The sequence below is a fragment of the Lolium perenne genome, chromosome 3 (genome assembly GCF_019359855.2).
Source record: "Lolium perenne isolate Kyuss_39 chromosome 3, Kyuss_2.0, whole genome shotgun sequence".
Classification (NCBI taxonomy): Eukaryota; Viridiplantae; Streptophyta; class Magnoliopsida; order Poales; family Poaceae; genus Lolium; species Lolium perenne.
In genome coordinates, this window is record NC_067246.2 from 268,423,560 (window position 1) to 268,429,559 (window position 6,000).

Consider the following 6,000-nt stretch of genomic DNA (forward strand, 5'->3'; position numbering starts at 1 on the left):
TATCGAGCATAAATACTCCCTCTTGGAGTTACAAGCATCTACTTGGCCAGAGCATCTACTAGTAACGGAGAGCATGCAAGATCATAAACAACACATAGACATAACTTTGATAATCAACATAACAAGTATTCTCTATTCATCGGATCCCAACAAATGCAACATATAGAATTACAGATAGATGATCTTGATCATGTTAGGCAGCTCACAAGATCCGACAATTAAGCACAATGGGGAGAAGACAACCATCTAGCTACTGCTATGGACCCATAGTCCAGGGGTAGACTACTCACTCATCACTCCGGAGGCGACCATGCCGGCGTAGAGTCCTCCGGGAGATGATTCCCCTCTCTGGCAGGGTGCCGGAGGCGATCTCCTGGATCCCCCGAGATGGGATCGGCGGCGGCGGCGTCTCTGGAAGGTTTTCCGTATCGTGGCTCTCGGTACTGGGGGTTTCGCGACGGAGGCTTTAAGTAGGCGGAAGGGCAGGTCAGGGGGCCACACGAGGGCCCCACACCACAGGGCCGCGCAGCCAAGGGGGGGGGCCGCGCCGCCCTAGGGTTTGGGCACCTCGTGGCCCCACTTCGTCTCCTCTTCGGTCTTCTGGAAGCTTCGTGGCAAAATAGGACCCTGGGCGTTGATTTCGTCCAATTCCGAGAATATTTCGTTACTAGGATTTCTGAAACCAAAAACAGCAGAAAACAAAGAATCGGCACTTCGGCATCTTGTTAATAGGTTAGTTCCAGAAAATGCACGAATATGACATAAAGTGTGCATAAAACATATAGATAACATCAATAATGTGGCATGGAACATAAGAAATTATCGATACGTCGGAGACGTATCAGCATCCCCAAGCTTAGTTCTGCTCGTCCCGAGCAGGTAAAACGATAACACAGATAATTTCTGGAGTGACATGCCATCATAACCTTGATCATACTATTTGTAAAGCATATGTAGTGAATGCAGCGATCAAAACAATGTATATGACATGAGTAAACAAGTGAATCATATAGCAAAGACTTTTCATGAATAGCACTTCAAGACAAGCATCAATAAGTCTTGCATAAGAGTTAACTCATAAAGCAATAAATCAAAGTAAAGGTATTGAAGCAACACAAAGGAAGATTAAGTTTCAGCGGTTGCTTTCAACTTGTAACATGTATATCTCATGGATATTGTCAACATAGAGTAATATAATAAGTGCAATAAGCAAATATGTAGGAATCAATGCACAGTTCACACAAGTGTTTGCTTCTTGAGGTGGAGAGAAATAGGTGAACTGACTCAACAATGAAAGTAAAAGAATGGTCCTCCATAGAGGAAAAGCATCGATTGCTATATTTGTGCTAGAGCTTTGATTTTGAAAACATGAAACAATTTTGTCAACGGTAGTAATAAAGCATATGTATCATGTAAATTATATCTTATAAGTTGCAAGCCTCATGCATAGTATACTAATAGTGCCCGCACCTTGTCCTAATTAGCTTGGACTACCGGATCATCACAATGCACATGTTTTAACCAAGTGTCACAAAGGGGTACCTCTATGCCACCTGTACAAAGGTCTAAGGAGAAAGCTCGCATTGGATTTCTCGCTATTGATTATTCTCAACTTACACATCCATACCGGGACAACATAGACAACAGATAGTGGACTCCTCTTTTATGCATAAGCATGTAACAACAATTAATAATTTTCTCATATGAGATTGAGGATATATGTCCAAAACTGAAACTTCCACCATGGATCATGGCTTTAGTTAGCGGCCCAATGTTCTTCTCTAACAATATGCATGCTTAACCATAAGGTGGTAGATCGCTCTTACTTCAGACAAGACGAACATGCATAGCAACTCACATGAAATTCAACAAAGAGTAGTTGATGGCATCCCCAGTGAACATGGTTATCGCACAACAAGCAACTTAATAAGAGATAAAGTGCATAATTACATATTCAATACCACAATAGTTTTTAAGCTATTTGTCCCATGAGCTATATATTGCAAAGGTGAATGATGGAATTTTAAAGGTAGCACTCAAGCAATTTACTTTGGAATGGCGGAAAATACCATGTAGTAGGTAGGTATGGTGGACACAAATGGCATAGTGGTTGGCTCAAGTATTTTGGATGCACGAGAAGTAATCCCTCTCGATACAAGGTTTAGGCTAGCAAGGCTTATTTTGAAACAAACACAAGGATGAACCGGTGCAGCAAAACTCACATAAAAGACATATTGTAAACATTATAAGACTCTACACCGTCTTCCTTGTTGTTCAAACTCAATACTAGAAATTATCTAGACCTTAGAGAAACCAAATATGCAAACCAAATTTTAGCATGCTCTATGTATTTCTTCATTAATGGGTGCAAAGTATATGATGCAAGAGCTTAAACATGAGCACAACAATTGCCAAGTATCACATTATCCAAGACATTTTAGCAATTTACTACATGTATCATTTTCCAATTCCAACCATATAACAATTTAACGAAGAAGAAACTTCGCCATGAATACTATGAGTAGAAACTAAGGACATACTTGTCCATATGCTACAGCGGAGCGTGTCTCTCTCCCATAAAGTGAATGCTAGGATCTATTTTATTCAAACAAAAAAAAACAAAAAAAACCGACGCTCCAAGCAAAGCACATAAGATGTGATGGAATAAAAATATAGTTTCAGGGGAGGAACCTGATAGTGTTGTCGATGAAGAAGGGGATGCCTTGGGCATCCCCAAGCTTAGACGCTTGAGTCTTCTTAAAATATGCAGGGGTGAACCACCGGGGCATCCCCAAGCTTAGAGCTTTCACTCTCCTTGATCATGTTGCATCATACTCCTCTCTTGATCCTTGAAAACTTCCTCCACACCAAACTTAGAACAACTCATTAGAGGGTTAGCGACAATAAAAATTAACATGTTCAGAGGTGACACAATCATTCTTAACACTTCTGGACATTGCATAAAGCTACTGGACATTAATGGATCAAAGAAATTCATCCAACATAGCAAAAGAGGCAATGCGAAATAAAAGGCAGAATCTGTCAAAACAGAACAGTTCGTATTGACGAATTTTATCGAGGCAACAGACTTGCTCAAATGAAAATGCTCAAATTGAATGAAAGTTGCGTACATATCTGAGGATCACTCACGTAAATTGGCATAATTTTCTGAGTTACCTACAGAGAAAAAAGCCCAGATTCGTGACAGCAAAGAAATCTGTTTCTGCGCAGTAATCCACATCTAGTATGAACTTTTCTATCAACGACTTTACTTGGCACAACAAAACACTAAACTAAGATAAGGAGAGGTTGCTACAGTAGTAAACAACTTCCAAGACACAAAATAAAAATAAAGTACTGTAGTAAAAACCATGGGTTGTCTCCCATAAGCGCTTTTCTTTAACGCCTTTCAGCTAGGCGCAAAAAGTGTGTATCAAGTATTATCAAGAGATGGTGTGTCATTATTATGAGCTCCCCCATCCGTAGTGGCACTAAGGGCTTTGTCAATTTTAGGCCTATAATAATACTTCTTTGGTTTAGGCACTTTAGAGACATACATAAACTTTTGCTCCTTACCCACATAAGCTTTCTCCTTATATTTAAGAGAAGAAAATGTTGAACCCAAGGTTCCCATAGCTTTTTCAAGTTCGTCAATCCTATTGCTTTGATCGTCATGGACAACACAAGTTCCTAGAACACTAATTCTTTCATCAATTCCTCCTAAGGATTTATCAAGTTCATCAGTTTTATCAAGTAACATTTCCAATTTAGCTTCAATACTTGGAAAAATTTTCTCTAAGGTTTCCAATTTTTTCATAACATCTTCAAGAGAGATTTCAGTTTTAACTTCATCAACAGGGGGTATTCCAAATAGACTCTCAATAATGCAGCTAGCTTCTAATGCAGGAGTACTTAGGAAGTTACCTTTCGCGAGACTATCAAGAACATACCTATTCCAGCTAGAGATACCAACATAAAAATTCCTGAGTAAGATAGTGGTGGAGTGTTTCTTAGTGCACCTATTATGGGCATCACTAATTCTATACCAAGCATCTCTTAAACATTCTCCCCCTCGTTGCTTAAACGTACGAACTTCAACTTCAGGATTACTCATTTTAGCAGTAATAAATAAAACAAACTAGATAAAGTAAATGCAAGTAACTAATTTTTTTGTGTTTTTGATATAGCAAACAAGATAGCAAATAAAGTAAAACTAGCAACTAATTTTTTTGTATTTTGATTTAGTGCAGCAAACAAAGTAGTAAATAAAACTAAGCAAGACAAAAACAAAGTAAAGAGATTGGGATGTGGAGACTCCCCTTGCAGCGTGTCTTGATCTCCCCGGCAACGGCGCCAGAAAAAGAGCTTGATGACGTGTAACTCACATGTTCGTTGGGAACCCCAAGAGGAAGGTATGATGCGCACAGCAGCAAGTTTTCCCTCAGAAAGAAACCAAGGTTTATCGAACCAGGAGGAGCCAAGAAGCACGTTGAAGGTTGATGGCGGCGGGATGTAGTGCGGCGCAACACCAGGGATTCCGGCACCAACGTGGAACCTGCACAACACAACCAAAGTACTTTGCCCCAACGAAACAGTGAGGTTGTCAATCTCACCGGCTTGCTGTAACAAAGGATTAACCGTATTGTGTGGAAGATGATTGTTTGCAGAAAACAGTAGAACAGTATTGCAGTAGATTGTATTTCAGTATAGAGAATTGGACCGGGGTCCACAGTTCACTAGAGGTGTCTCTCCCATAAGATAAACAGCATGTTGGGTGAACAAATTACAGTTGGGCAATTGACAAATAAAGAGGGCATGACCATGCACATACATATTATGATGAGTATAGTGAGATTTAATTGGGCATTACGACAAAGTACATAGACCGCCATCCAGCATGCATCTATGCCTAAAAAGTCCACCTTCAGGTTATCATCCGAACCCCCTCCAGTATTAAGTTGCTAACAATAGACAATTGCATTAAGTATTGCGCGTAATGTAATCAGTAACTACATCCTTGAACATAGCACTAATGTTTTATCCCTAGTGGCAACAGCACATCCACAACCTTAGAACTTTCTGTCACTGTCCCAGATATCAATGGAGGCATGAACCCACTATCGAGCATAAATACTCCCTCTTGGAGTTACAAGCATCTACTTGGCCAGAGCATCTACTAGTAACGGAGAGCATGCAAGATCATAAACAACACATAGACATAACTTTGATAATCAACATAACAAGTATTCTCTATTCATCGGATCCCAACAAATGCAACATATAGAATTACAGATAGATGATCTTGATCATGTTAGGCAGCTCACAAGATCCGACAATTAAGCACAATGGGGAGAAGACAACCATCTAGCTACTGCTATGGACCCATAGTCCAGGGGTAGACTACTCACTCATCACTCCGGAGGCGACCATGGTGGCGTAGAGTCCTCCGGGAGATGATTCCCCTCTCCGGCAGGGTGCCGGAGGCGATCTCCTGGATCCCCCGAGATGGGATCGGCGGCGGCGGCGTCTCTGGAAGGTTTTCCGTATCGTGGCTCTCGGTACTGGGGGTTTTGCGACAGAGGCTTTAAGTAGGCGGAAGGGCAGGTCAGGGGGCCACACGAGGGCCCCACACCACAGGGCCGCGCGGCCAAGGGGGGGGGGCGCCGCCCTAGGGTTTGGGCACCTCGTGGCCCCACTTCATCTCCTCTTCGGTCTTCTGGAAGCTTCGTGGCAAAATAGGACCCTGGGCGTTGATTTCGTCCAATTCCGAGAATATTTCGTTACTAGGATTTCTGAAACCAAAAACAGCAGAAAACAAAGAATCGGCACTTCGGCATCTTGTTAATAGGTTAGTTCCAGAAAATGCACGAATATGACATAAAGTGTGCATAAAACATGTAGATAACATCAATAATGTGGCATGGAACATAAGAAATTATCGATACGTCGGAGACGTATCAAGTACTTTAAAGTACTCGCAAACTAACACTAGAGTAATTA